This window comes from Dermacentor andersoni, chromosome 1 (genome assembly GCF_023375885.2).
Source record: "Dermacentor andersoni chromosome 1, qqDerAnde1_hic_scaffold, whole genome shotgun sequence".
Lineage (NCBI taxonomy): Eukaryota > Metazoa > Arthropoda > Arachnida > Ixodida > Ixodidae > Dermacentor > Dermacentor andersoni.
The window spans coordinates 410,858,668-410,874,367 of record NC_092814.1 but is presented as its reverse complement, the minus strand read 5'-3'; positions in this window follow the sequence as shown (position 1 = coordinate 410,874,367).

Sequence of the window (15,700 nt, the reverse complement as noted above, 5' to 3'; positions counted from 1 at the left end):
GGCCAAACAACTGCACTGCAGAAGTCGCCCTGCGTTTTGTATCGCAGTTATTCACTCACGAACCGCTAGCAACCAAACAATCTCCCGTTTATTGCCACATACAGTCATATATATGCACAAAGCGACACTGGTGCCTCTGGCGGCAGGTGATCCCCGAACCGGAACCGAAACCACATATACAACATATTCCCTTTCTTATAAAAAAAAGACAGCTACATGGGTTAGTGATTTAGTAGTGGTAGTACGTAGTGCTCTCTTACATAATTATATTTACAGTAACAACAATGTGCTTGTCTTATGCACTTAATACAAAAATATAAAACAAAAAGTGGAAAACAAGATACAACTCCATTTATGTCCATATTTCACAACGTCAGCAAACTCAACACTCGTGCAGATTGTGACAGGTTCATGTTCACTGAAAAACGTGTCTTTCTGTACTTAGTGTCCATAGCAGTCTGGAGGTCGTCTATTCCTTGATGGCTGTACCCTACGCTGAGGTCCCGATGCTTCTGAGAAACCACTGGCGGCAGGCGAAGTCTCTTCCGGCTCATAGCCGGTCACTGGTGGCATAGGCGGCTGCTTCGCCGCAGCCACAGCTGAAGTTCCGGTTGGCGCTTCTGAAACGGGTCTCTCCAAGGTAGGCGGTGAGCTGCTTTCCCTAGCGATGTCACTCCTTTCCCCCCACCCACAGATAGATGCAGAAGCTCGTGGCATCCTTGACAACTTTGAAGCGTTCCACGTTTTTCCATCATCAAGTTGGAAAGACGATTGCCCCTGCTTTCTTATCACTTTTCTTGGGCGGCTAAAAGCCAGGTTACCTTTAGAAGCAGTTGTTTGTCTGCGTACTCGTACAAGGTCACCAACATTCACTTTGTTTTCCCTTGCGGCCCTGCGAGCGTCTGTGTATAGTTTACTGGATTGCTGCTTTTGCTTCATCCGCTCGCGTAGGCGGTGGAGCTCTGAAGTAGGGTCGGTTGCAAATATTGCTGACGGATACCCAACGACATCGAGCCGAGTCCTTGGCAGACGTCCATGCAGGAGAAGTGCTGGAGCAACTGCAGTTGTTGCATGCGGCGTACAACGGTAAATGCCCAAGTATTCTGTTACCGTTTGGCGTAAGGGACGCTGCTCGAGTGTAGCCACTTGAACAAAGCTTTTAAAAACTCTGTTGAACCGTTCTACCTGTCCGTTTGCTTGCGGGTAGTATACGGACGAATGCCGCAAGCAGATGCCGCAATCCTGCAGAAAAGCTTGGAACTCTCGAGATGCAAACTGCGGCCCGTTATCGCAAACAATTTCCTCTGGGTAACCTTCACGTGCGAACACTGACACCAAGAAGCCTGTTACTGTGCGTGTTGTGGCTTGGTTGCAAAAGTATACTTCGGGCCACTTAGAAAAGTAGTCGACCAGCGTGATCGCATATCGACAATCGTGTGGTGCTCTCTCAAATGGGCCAACAATGTCCATGCCAAGCTTTAGCCACGGTTCCTTTGGTAAGGGGACCGGGTTCAATGGTGCAGCCATAACCTTCGTGCTCTTGTCCGCTGCCTGGCATATACTACACGTTTGAATAGCTAGCTCGACTTGCCTGTCCCTGGCTGGCCACCAAAATTTTTCTCGCAGACGTGCTTTCGTTCGTACCATTCCAGGGTGAGCCTCATGAGCAGCGGTAATTATCCGCGCTGTAAGTGATGCGGGAACCACAAGGCATTCGCCACGCACAATCAAATTGTCCACCACTGACAGTTCATCGCGAAGTTTGAGCAAAGGTTGAAGCTCACCCGGCAGAGATTTTTGCGCAGGCCAAGACGATTCAATGTAGGCCTTGGTTCGATGCAGTGTGCTATCTTCCGACTGGGCCTGTTCAAACTCTTCCCTGGTAATGCAAGAAGATATAAGGGCAACTGATACAGTTTCATTTGGTAAAGTCTCTTCTTCCTGAGGAGGTGACGCAGGGAGACGAGAGAGAGCATCTGCTACTCGATTTTGCGAACCCTTCCGGTACTTTACTGTATAGTTGTACTGCAGTAGGCGCTCCGCCCACCGTGCTATCCGCAAAGGACGCCTTCCTGGCCCTTGAGTAAACAGCAATGCTACCAAGGCTTGATGGTCAGTAAGCAACGTGAAATGGCGTCCCCACAAATAAACATGCCACTTCTCGCACGCCCAAACACACGCAAGCGCTTCGCGTTCTCCTACTGAATATCTCCTCTCTGCAGATGAAAGCGCTCGAGAAGCAAAGGCGACAGTGTATAGTTTCTCTCCCTCCACCTGTTGGAGAACCGCTCCAAGCCCACAGTCTGAAGCGTCAGTGGAAACAACAACTGGAAGAGATGCATCGAACATCCGCAGAACTATGTTGGACGCAAGTGCCTCTTTGATCTTTTGAAACAAATGGTTGCCCCTTTCGAAGCAGAACGCGCATCGGTTCAACCATATCGGCAAAGTTGGGAACGAACCTAGAGTAGTATTCGACCAGTCCCAGGAACGATCGAAGGCTGGCTGTATTGGTGGGTGCCGGTGTATCCTTGATGGAAGCAACCTTTTCCTCCAGCAGAACAATACCACTTGCTGTGACCCTGTGACCCAAAAATGAAAGTCCCTGCGTATCGAAGATACATTTGTTGTTCAGTTTGAGTCCTGCCTCTTTAATGCGTTGAAGTACTGCTACAAGGTTATCTATGTGCTCCTGCCAGCCCCGCCCGAAGACTATAATGTCATCTATATAGAAGAGCACGCCCTTACATCCTTGGAGGACTTTGGACATCATACTCTGAAATGCAGAAGGCGCGGAAGCCAGTCCGAAGCACACTCGTTTGAAACGAAAGAGGCCTTCGTGAGTTATAAATGCGGTCAAATCGCGACTCGCAGGGTGAAGCATGACCTGGTGGTAAGCTGATGCGAGGTCTAGCTTAGAAAAATTTGTAGCCCCCACTAAACTATGCAATAGCTCTTCTGTATGAGGAAGGGGAAAGCTGTCTATTACGACAGCTTTGTTTGCTTGTCGAAGGTCTACACAGAGGCGAATACCTCCCTCTTTCTTCTTAACGACCACAATGGGTGACACCCATTCAGATGCCTCCACCCTCTCTATCACGTCCAGATTTTCCAACCGATGGAGCTCTTCCGAGACCAATGGTCGTAGCGAGAGCGGAAGGCGTCGAAGTTTGGATTGCACTGGCTGCACCGTGGATCGCGTTTTGACGTGATGCACAAAACCTTTCGCGAGGCCAAGGCCTGGATCGAAAAGAGATCCAAACTCGCCAACTAATTCCTTTGGGAGGTTAATATCCTGCACGGCTTTCGTCGGGTCAGGGCGCTGTTCCCTTCAAGAATTAGAAGTTAGCGTCGTTTCAAGGCATTGCAGAGATGACCCATCAATCTGTAGACCGAGGGCCTTGATGGCATCGATACCCAAAAGTGAGGTGCCTTGTTCTACGACGTAGAAAAGAAGGCTTGTTGTGCTAGCTTTGTACGTAACGTCAGCGAAGAAACAGCCACGAACCGGAATTGGCTGTGTTGAATAGTCCAGTAAGCGAACAGTCGGGGCCAAAAGTACTTGGCCTTCCCAATACTGCTTAAAAAGATCGTGTGCAACAATGGAAACTGACGACCCAGAATCTACAAGGAAAGTTATGTCCGCACGGCCAATCGAAACTGTGACGTGAACAGCGGAGCGAGCGGCCGTCGTCACAGCCAGAATGCTCAAAATTTCCTCGCTCGGAGAGTCTTGGCTGTCTACCTCACGCACCGGAGCGGAGCTTCGTTTCTGGCAAACAGAGCGGAAGTGACCCATGACACCGCAATGGTGACAACGCTTGCTTTTGGCTGGACAGCGAACTGATACTGCATTGTGCTGGGATGAACCGCACCGGTAACAATGAGACTGGCGGTGGTGCGACCGCTTCGAGCTCTCGTCCGATTCTGATGTACGCGTAGGCGTATTTCCACGAGTATTTATGCGTCCAATATCTACAGAAGGAAATTCTTGCAGATCATTGTACGCCTGCTCAAACTGCCTTGCCAGTAGTACTGCTCTAGCGAACGAGAGAGACGATCCTTCAAGCAGAAGACGCTCGCGCAAGCTCCGAGACGAAATACCAGCAACGAACTGGTCACGCAGCGAATCTTCTTCGACAGGAAAAGAGCATGTAGCAGAAAGCTCCCGCAATGCAGTGATGTACTCATTCACTGATTCACCAGCTTGCTGAACTCGCCTACTGAAACGATGCCGTTCGGCAACAACATTGCTTGTTGCCGAAAAATGAGCGTGCAGAGCGGCGACTGCGATATCGTACGACGATACTTCAGGCCTTGTGTCGCATGTGCCCTTGCTATCTTCCGACGTTTTCTCAGTAGCAGTTTGCTCACCGAGCTTGACGTTGTCCAACGATGGAAGTGGTAATGTATAGAATATGCGCTGACCTTCTACGCCGAGGCTGTGAAGAAGTAGTGCTTTGCGACGATCCGGCGTGCAGTCAGAGGCCCCCGAAGCAAGCAGGTAGTTCTCGAAGATGCGGAACCATTGCGGCCACGCAACAGCAGGTCGACCAGGCACAGGCAGCAACGGGGGCGGCGGCGCGAGTCCAGAAATGCTCATGGCGCCGGAAAGCAAGCGGCGAAAGTCACGCCCCCCGAAATGGTCGGACCCTCGTCGCCAATGTTGTAGCGGCGGATGCCGCCCAAGTACACGAACCGCTAGCAACCAAACAATCCCGGTTTATTGCCACATACAGTCATATATATACACAAAGCGACACTGGTGCCTCTGGCGGCAGGTGATCCCCAAACCGGAACCGAAACCACATATACAATAGGTACTTCGGCGACCTTACTTCTTGGAAAAGTGCACTGCAGCTGACTAGGCCCCTAGCTCTTTCACAGCAGTGTTCTGGCTTTCTTTATAAATGAGCACATGGCTATCTTTTTTTTTTCACGCTTGTATAGTGGTCACACTCGCGCTGAATACAGCGGTCGATAGAGAGGGACTAAAGCATCCTAAAAAAGCGACACCAAGCGCGGCGGTGGAAGCGAGTGACGGGGCCATTCGCCTACCGCATGTGACGTCACTCGCATAGCGTGCATGCCTGTATTTTTTAGGAGGTGTTGATGGAACACAGTGTTCGCCGTGGAAATGTCCATACCACCACTATTTTATTGCGTTCCACCCTCTTCACAATTGCCTGTGATCACCTAGCCAGGCTTGAGTCGCCGGCGATAATCACTATTTCACTCTCTCCTACCTCTTCCTGCTTCCCTTTGTCCTTTTGCGCGTGATTCTGACTCGACAAGGGACATTGAGCCCTGCGCTCCTGCTTTTTTGTGTGCGGCGGCCTCAAGGTAGGCGCCACTCTTTCCAGCTACCTCATCCGCGCGTTGCAGGCATTCTACGTGCTTTGCTGACACTCCCTCTCCTGTTACGTCGGGGGGCTGCGTTCCATTGTCACGACCATTCTCCTTCACAATGGCGGCCCTGTTGAACATTTCCTTCGCTGCTTGAAGTCTTTCTTCCACTACCAACCAGACATCACGCTCCCTATTTAGTTCATTTTTTGAGCTCTTCAACTTGTTTGACAAGCTCGTCCTGGAAAGCCTGCATTTTCTTCAGCCTAGCATCGACATTACAGTGCTTGCCGATTGACTGGATTCCCTCTCCATTCTCAACCGTCCCCTCATCAGCCTTGAGGGACTGCCCGCACGCTGCACGCTTTCCTGGCTTTCTTGTCATGTATTGCAAGGCTTTTTCTAATGTAAATACCATAGTACTATAATACTATAATAATACAGAGCACGTGCCTTCTAGCAAAAACCGATACGAACAGGATCTAAGTCCTTAAAATGCCACAAAGCAATTCTCACCAATGTTTTAAAAGCAATCGATGCCGCACAGACTTAAAGGACCCCTCACCAGGTCTGGCCATTTTTAGCTGATAAGCACAGAGCATACATTGCGCGATAACAATCGTGTCTGCAATGTATTACGTGGCTACGCGCCGCGGTAAGATCTGAAATTTAAATCCGACTGCCATTTCCCTCTTCACTCGCGGCTCCCGCGCTCTAAGCCGGAAGTGCGTAGCGCCGAAAGAAAAAGCGAAGAGCAGCAAAAATGAACGTTTGGCCTGTGACGTATGCGTCACGCGATCATTGAGGTGCGGTATGGGAGAATGCAGGGAAGGAATTTCGCTTGCGTAGGCTAGGCGTGGCGAGTGGATTGAGCGTCTTGCTTGGTAGTGGAGCCCGCCTGCTGAAATCATGGGTTTGCGGCACTGAAATCTTTCTATCTCGGCTATTAATCAGCCGATTTGAAAAACGTTTGCGGCAGAACGCTCCCTAGAGGACACGTAAAAACCTCCAGCGTATAACCAAAATTTGCTATGGGTCTGGTTAGGGGTACCTTTCTGTACGGCTGCCTTCTGAGTATATACTATTGCTGCTGCTGCCGCTGCCATTAGACTATTACCAGTGCTTATGTGTTACATGTCTGCCTCTATGCCCTTCTTTCTTGTTGTATTTTTTGTAGAAACGTATTAAGTTGCATACGTAGCAATGACAACGAAAGAAATTTGTTCCTTTTCCTGCGGGGCCAAGTTTGAACCCTATTGAGGCAGTGATAGTATGCGCAGACTGCGAGCACCGATTTCACATGGAGATTGCTCTGGCCTCACAGAAAAGCAGTACAAGAGCAAATCAGCGTCTGCTAGGCAAAAGTGGTCGTGTCTCACCTGTAAGGCCTCGAAGAACGCGAAAGAAGGCCAAAAAGTTGCAGCCAGTGCCCATGAGATTACGGACATTAGATCCCTGTTGCTTAGCATTAACCGAAAGCTTGACGAACTTATGCCCCTTAAAGAAACAGTGTCTAAAATTGAAGAATCAGTTCAAATGACGTCAGAGAAATACGACAAAATACTTTAACGGGTGGCCACACAAGAGCGGAAAACAAACGAAATTCGGAAAAGAGTTGACATGTTAGAACAAAAATCCAAAGAGACAGCTGGTGAGACTGTTCAAGTACAACTGGAGCTACATGAACTGGAATGGAGGAATCGATTGCAAAACTTAGAATTTCATGGAATTCCTGAATCTTCTAAACAAAGTGAACAGTGTTGCTAACATGATGGAGGTTCCCGAACTCACGGAACTAGACGTTAGTGCCATACATCGCCTTCCAGCAAGGCCTGGCAAGATCCCCGGAGTGATCGTTAGGTTCACAAGGCAAATGGCACGAGATCAGTGGTTTGTGAACAGACATAAATTGAAGGAAAGTAACTCCAGTGTCTTCGTACTAGAAAACTTGACCAGTCACAACAGGCACTTGCTTGGTATGGTGAAAGAATGGGCCAAAGAAAAATGGTACCGTTACGCGTGGCACCGAAATGGCAAGGTATTTCTGAGCCGGGCGGATGGCGACCGAGCACTTGTGATACGAAATGCACATGACCTTCCCGCTTAGTTTGTACTTTCACGATTGCACATTGCTTTGTTAAATATCCAGTATGACACAACATAGATATTTTCTTCCGCAAGAATTAGATGCAGCTGGTATAACCGAACATAAGAATTCCTTGAAATGCCTGCACTTGAATGCGCGCTCGCTCTGCACTAAACTAACAGATATCGTGGATTTCATCTCCAGCTTTTCCTTTTTGTTCGACGCCGTCATGGTCACGGAGACGTGGTTCAAAGGTGACCGCGACGAATTTAGCTTGGCTCCTTATCACTGTTATTTTTTAAATCGTCCAAATCTTCGAGGGGGTGGTGTTACGTTGCTATTGAAAGGCGCCATGAATTGCGAATTGCTTCCATCGTTCTGTAGTGTATGTGACGACTTCAAAACACTTACGGCACGTGCTGGCAAATACGTGTTCTCTGTTTGTTATAGGCCCCCAAATGGCAGCCTTCCTGGTTTTTTCTGCATCTATGAGCAGTTTCTGCGTTTTGTTTCTGAGAATAACTTGTTCTTGATATCTGGTGGTGATTTTAACATAGATCTGTCTGTAAATTCCACATAACAGAAAGAAATGATCACTATAATAACGTCAAATGGTTTTGAAAATCTGATTGCTTCGCCAAACCGAGTTACAGACAGCAGTGAAACTCTACTCGACTTATTCATAACAAATATGCGAAACGATAGCATAACCGCCGGTGTGCTATCATACGACATAAGCGACCACCTTCCAATATTTATCATGATACCTAAACATAGTTTTCGAGACAAGAGGGATGTGAGATGCTTCACTTATCAGCCAATCACAGCAGCCAACCTTGAGGCTTTTAGAACTCAGATGTTAACCTGTGACCTGGAAGTTATCGGTCAAATCGCGAACGCTGAAGAGGCATATACAAAGTTCATAGATATAATTTCTGGTGTATACAAGTACCACTTTCCCGAAAAAAGAATTACCTCAGGCAAAAAAATTCGTAAACCTTGGATAACGCCTGAACTGCTTGCAAAAATACATCGCAAAAACGAATTGTATTATAAAGTTATTCAAAATAAGGGCCCAGATACACTGAAACAATTCAAAAGTTATCGAAATAAACTGAATAAAGAAATAAAACTAAGTAGAATGCGACACATTCAGTCTGAATTTGAATGCTCTGCACCAAAACCAGACTTCTTATGGAAAAGGTTAAATACTGTCCTTAATCGTAATAAATCGCATTCTCGTATAGAAAAACTGAACATAAATGGCAATGAGATATCTGGCATCCCTCTCACCACTATGTTTAATGATCACTTTGTTAGCAACAATCAAAACAGTTCATCTAGGACATTGCTTAAGTTGAAGCATGTTTCTAGCCCCTTCTCATTATTTCTTGAGCCTGTCTCTGAACATGAAGTTTTCTCGGCTTTCACGTCACTGCGAAATAGTTCTTCTAGTGATTTTGAAGGCATGCAAATTAGACCGATAAAGTACGTGTTAGATATTGTCACACCGTATCTTACATATAATAATTTATGTTTGTCCAGTGCAACTTTCCCGAAAAGAATGCAAATCGCTAAAGTGAGTGTTTTATTTAAAAAGGCAGACAGAAATGATATCCAAAGTTATAGGCCTATATCCATATTGCCTATCTTTTCTAAGGGCCTGGAAAAAATCTTACATCGCCAATTTAATAATTTTTTTCGAGCAGAACAACATCATATCACCTGCCCAATTCGGCTTCAGAAAGCTTAAGCCCACCGAATATGCACTGTTGGAACAAAAGGAATTCATCTTATCCCAGTTCGAAGAAAGAAGACTTGTGCTTGGCGTCTATGTGGATTTTAGCAAAGCATTTGATAATATTCACCATTTAACATTGATTGAAAAACTTCATAGCTATGGCATTCGAGGTCATTCTTTAGCGCTAATTAAATCTTACCTGGCAAGCAGACAGCAATTTGTTCAGATAGATATGCATTGCTCAAGTATGAAGCCTATTTGAAAAGGAGTTCCTCAGGGAAGTGTTTTGGGGCCCCTTTTTTTTAACGCCTATATCAATGATGTAACGACTATTTACCTAAACGCGAAATACGTCCTGTATGCTGATGACGACAGTATATTTGTTTCAGGAACCAACTGTACAGATATAGAGTATGAAACGAACCTGATGCTCTCTAAGCTGAGGGAGTGGTCAATAATGAACCAATTAGAAATAAATACAAACAAAACCAAAGCTGTGCTCTTTAGGCCTAAAAAAAAGCCAGTGAATTCAAATATTAACATTATGTACGGGGAAGAAACGATAGAAATGGTTACTAGTATGAGAACTCTCGGCGTAACGTTTTTGAGTAATATGCTCTGGGACGCACACATTGACGCAGTCACAATCCAGTTATCTAGGGTCATTGGCGTGACGTGGAAATGTAAATTACTAGTGCCGTTTAAAGTTAAACTTCTCATTTATCACTCGCTTTTTTATTCGTACCTCTATTATTGCTTATTGGTATGGGGTACAACTACTTTTGTTAATTTGCATAAACTGCTTGTCTTGCAAAAGAAGTTTGTTCGGCTACTCTTGAATGTCCCTTACAACTCCCATACTATAAACTTATTTCAGGAAGCCAACGTAATTTCTGTGTTAAAGTTATACCAGCACAAGTTAACAACTGCATTTAGGCGGGAAGTAAAACTGAACTGCTCCTTTCTACGAGAACTTTCTAACCTTGAACTTAATGACAAATTTTATGTAACCCGTCATAAAGAGATATGGCGGGTCGTCACGCCCAGAACAAATTATTTAAGGGAAAAGCTGTCACACACAATGCCAATGCTTCTAAGTAAATATAATAATCTAGGCGCTGATATCACCATAATAACGGCCCAACAACTGAGAGACTTGTATATGCAGGATTTTTAAATTACTGGTTGAGTGTACATCCTCTCGGCTAGTATGTATATAAAGTGTGTATATATGCTTCTGTATATGTGTGTGTCGGTATGCATACGAGTGTGTATGCATATACGGGTATATGAATGCATGTGTGTGTATATATATGTTTGTATATAATGTTCAGCGGCGTATTCTTGTTTCATTTGTATTCACCACGAGAACCACACAAGCTACCCTAAGTATTTTTGATTTAGTAACCAGTGGCTCTGTATGGATATGGGTGAGCATGTGTATATGCGAGTATGTGGGTTCATGAGACTATATATGTATATATATATATGTATGTATAAATATATATATATATATATATATATATATATATATGTATATATATATATATATATATATATATATATATGTGTGTGTGTGTGTGTGTATGTGTATATGTGTATGTATGATGCATATGTGGTTGCATGTATGCTGTTGCCGAATATTCTGTAGAGGGGGCGGCGGGCCTCGTCAAGCTGCCTCTACTGGAGCAGCTTTTACTTGCAGCCTCCTCCATCAAGTAGAAGGAAATAAAGCTATTCTATTCTTAATGTCCCATCCGGTTGCACATGTTGAAGCACGTGGCTCGAAAGGACGCTCTCACTATTCTGCAAAACAAAATGTATACGAAATAAGAGAGAGGATGGAAAACTACGCAATTAATATTTAAAGGCTACAAGATCTGGAAATCAAAAACAGAAGCAAGCGCAAAGCATGCACGAGAAACACGGAGCCCTTAAACGTGCGTCCGTTCGCCACAAAATCACACGCCACTCTGACCACGTGCGCTACTTCGGCGCCATCTCGTAGCCATAGTCGCTACACTACGCTTTTCTTCTCACGCTTTCGCGGTACCCTCCTTCGGTTTCCGCCTCACGCTCTCTTCGCTCGCGCCGCTTTTTTCAGCGCCCGCTGCGCTCCGCGTTCACTCTCATCTTTCGCTGTGCTCGTTCGCTCGCTTACGGCCCTAACATGGTGAATCCGCCCGTCCATTCCGCCCTCGTCCGCCCGCGTGCGGACGCCCAAAAGGCGGATGGTGTCGAAAAATTCGGTACACGCTCAATCCGCACGAGCGGATCGCACGCGCACTCCTATTGGGTGACGTGCCCAGTTGCAGCTCGCAACAGTTCGGCAGAGAAAACGTCTTCAAAGTTGGCAACTACCTTTGAAAGCAGACATCGCTTTCTTTACGTAGAGGAGGCGCTGCAGCAGACAACACTGCCATATTTTTGCAGATGTGATTTCAAGTTTCCGCGTCCCGGTGAAAATGCGACTCTAGGCTGCCACATTCTGTTCTGCAGCCGCATGTGTTGCATTGGCACCGTCATCCTTCTTCGAAACACGGCACAGTCACCTTATCTGCGACATTTTTAAAAGATGTATAGCAATCTCATCCTGTCGAACATGCGGCGTATTCTCGGACAAATACTTTCAGTGCGCGCTGCCTTGGCTGGTCCAGCAAAACCTCTCCAATTATCCAACGTGCTGCGTTCTCATCATCATCATCATCATCATCATCATTAGCCTATTTTATGTTCACTGCAGGACGAAGGCCTCTCCCCGCGATCTCCAATAACCCCTGTCATGCGCCAGCCGATTCCAACTAGCACCTGCAAATTTCCTCATTTCATCGCACCACCTAGTCTTCTGTCGTCCTCTACTCCACTTCCCTTCTCTTGGTACTGGTTCTGTCACCCTAATGGTCCAACGGTTATCTACTCTACGCTTTCCATGACCTGCCCAGCGCCATTTTTTTCTGTTCATGTCAATTAGAATGTCGTCCATACCCGTTTGCTATCTGATCCAAACCGCTCTCTTTCTGTCTGTTAAAGTTATGTCTAGCATTTTTCGTTCCATCGCTCTTGGCGCAGTCCTTAACTTGTTCTCAAGCTTCTTTGTCAGTCTCCAAGTCTCAGCCCCATATGTCATCAGCAGTAAAATGCACTGATGGTGTACCTTCCTTTTCAATGATAACGGTAAGCTTCAAGTCAGGATCTCACAATGTCTGCCGTATGCGACCCACCCCATTTTTATTCTTCTGTGAATTTCCTTCTCATGGTCAGGGTTCCCTGTGATTAGTTGACCTAGCTAAACGTACTCCTTCACAGACTCTAGAGGCTGACTGGTGATCCTGAATTCTTGTTCCCTTGCCCGGGTATTCATCATTATCTTTGCCTTCTGCATATTAATCTTCAGCCCGACTCTTACACTCTCTCTGTTAGGGTCCTCAATCACTTGTTGTAACTCGTCCACAGTGTTGCTGAATAGAATAATGTCATCCGCGAACCCAATGTTGCTGAGGTATTCGCCGTCGATCCCTACTCCTAAACGTTTCCAGTTTAATAGCTTGGATATTTCTTCCAAGCACGCAGTGAATACCAATGCAGAGATTGTGTCTCCTTGTCTGACTCTTTTCTTTATAGGTATGTTCCTACTTTTCTTGTGAAGAATTAAAGTGGCTGTGGAATCTCCGTAGATATTTGCCAAGGTATTTACGTAGCGGTCTGTACTCGTTGACTACGCAATGCCTCTTTCACTGCTGGTATCTCAACTCAATCAAATGATTTTTCGTAATCTATCAAAGCCACATCGAGAGCCTCAGTGTACTCTGCGGATTCCTTGATAACCTGATTAATGACGTGCATGTGACCCATTGTAGAAAATCCCTTTCTGAAGCCCACCTGTTCACTTGCTTGACTAAAGTCCAGTGTTGCCCTTATCCTATTGGAAATTATTTTGGTAAATATTTTATGTAATACCAGGAGTAAGCTTATAGGCCTATAATTTTTCAGTTCTTTAATGTCTCCCGTTTTGTGAATTGGTATAATGTTTGCATTCTTCCTGTTTTCTGGGATCCGTGCAGTTGATAGACAATTTGTATAGAGAGCCGTCAGTTTTTCAAGCATTATGTCTCCTCCATCTTTGCTTAAATCGACTGTTATTCCATCTTCTGCCCCTTTTCCCCGTTTTATGTCTTGCAAGGCCCTTCTGACCTCATCTCTAGGTATAGGGGGAGTTCCTGTATCCTGTTCATTATCGTTCCGAATAGGGTTCTCCTGAGTCCTCTGGGTACTGTACAGGTCAGTATAGAATTATTCCGCTGCATTTATTATAACTTAGAGATTGCTGATGAGATTACACTGCTCATGTTTCAGTGCATGCATCTTGATTTGTCCTATGCCAAGTTTTCTTCTCACTGGTTTCAGGCTGCGTCTGTTTTTTACGGCTTCCTCAGTCTTTCTCACGTTATAATTTCGAATATCACTTATTTTCGCCTTTTTGATCAGTTTTGACAGTTCCGCGAGTTGTATCTTGTGTCTTGAGTTGGACATTTTCATTCTTTGTCGTTTCTTCATTAGGCCCCTTGTTATTTGGGCGAGCTTGCCTACTCATTGCCTTAGTGCCTATCCTCCCACTTCAGTTGCGGCCTCTGAAGTCATCCTCGTTACGGTTTCACTTATTAGCTCTATGCCATCATCATCATCATCTCTCTCTTCCAAAGCTGCAAATTTGTTTGCAAGTACCAGGCTAAATTTGTCTGCTTTTACCCTTACTGTCTCTAAGCTTACCTGTTTCTTCTTGACCAATTTTACTCTTTCTCTCTTCAAATTGAGGTGAATCCTAGCCCTCACTAACATATGATAATTGTACTTAACCCTACCTATCAGTTCTACATTCTGCACTATACTGGGATCGGCAGAAAGTATGAAATCAATTTCATTCCTTATTTCACCATTAGGGCTTTTCCAGGGCCATTTTCTGTTGCCACGTTTCCTGAAGAAAGTGTTCATTATTTTCCCTTTATTCCTTTTTGCGAATTCTACCAGCATCTCTCCTCTAGCGTTTCTAGAATGGACGCCGTAGTTGCCAATTGCCTGTTCACCCGCCTGCTTCCCCCCCCCCCCCTTTTGCATTGAAGCCACCCATTTCTACTGTATACCGAGTTTGCACTTTTCTCATCACGAATTCATCAGCTTCATAAAACTGATCTACTTCCTCTTCGTCGTGGCTGGATGTTGGAGCATTGGCTTGTACTACCTTTTATCTATACTTCGTATTAAGTTTGATTACGACTACGGCTACCCTCTGATTAATGCTGTAGAATTCGTCAAAGCTGGCCGCTGTGTCCCTATGGATTAAGAATCCTACTCCGTATTGCTTCTTATCAGGGAGACCTCTATAGCAGAGGACGTGGCTGCTATTCAGCAACGTATAAGCCTCATCATTTCTAATCTCACTAAGGCCGATGATATCCCAAACAATGTCTGATAGTTCCTCGAACAGTACTGCTAAGCTAGCCTCACTCGACAGAGTTCGGCAATTAAAGGTTGACAGGGTCAGTTTCCATTGGCGCCCTGTCCGGACCCAGAGATCCTTAACACCTTCTGCTGCATTACAGGTCTGACTGCAGCCTTGGACAGGTGCTCCGCAGCTTCTGTGGACTGAATTGTAGATATCATTGGGGAGGTTCTGGCCGAATACTGCACCAGGGAGGCCAATTCCTTTTCTGGTCAGGGAGTGTGTTTGTTCAAGCTTAATGGGCCTTCCTAATTTGGTTGTACCTGAATTAGTATAGCCCCACTCGCTCTCGGCATCTTTCGCCGGTGTCAGGCGCCACTCCAAGCCTGCAGATGTAGTGCACTGGAGGCTGTCATACGCAAATAGACCATCGTAAACTGAAAAAAAAAAAGAAAAAAAAATGTAGGGGGGAGATTTGAACTTCAGACTACCGCAACCGAGCATAGGACAAAGCTTAGTAAGACAATCCCGCAGGCGGCTAGGCTACCTTGTCACCGAAAAGTGCGGCCCAGAGGGCCCTACGTGTCTAAGAGATCCGTTGATTTGTCCGCCCTTTGCGGGTTTCTGATCGTCATAGGTTGCACAATATAGTATCAATTCTTCCTGGTCTTAACATCTTGTTTCCCGAATCTCACGCACGCACGCGGTCTTGAACGCGCGTAAGTACACGATATATTTTCGCTGAAATTGAACAGCACCTAACGCTTGCGTGTAAAAAGGGAAAAATTTTCATCGCTTACCGGGCGGCCGCTTGTCATTGCTTCGTGTCCCTTGGCGTCCGAAAGCCCGGCGAGTCCTGTCGCCGTATCAATACCGCTTTAAGCTTGGCGCAAAAGGAGCGACCGTGAAAGCTCCTAGTGGTGTCGCCACCCGTTCTTCAGCTTTGGACAGCGCTTACGATAGAGCTAATGAGAAAGAGTAAATGAGGGGGTAACTGACCCCGCAGCCATTCTGGGAACGCTGCGGCCCTAAACGTTAGAAAGTTGGAAATTGTATGCCTTCTTTAATCTACAGTGGCGCCTTCTTCGAT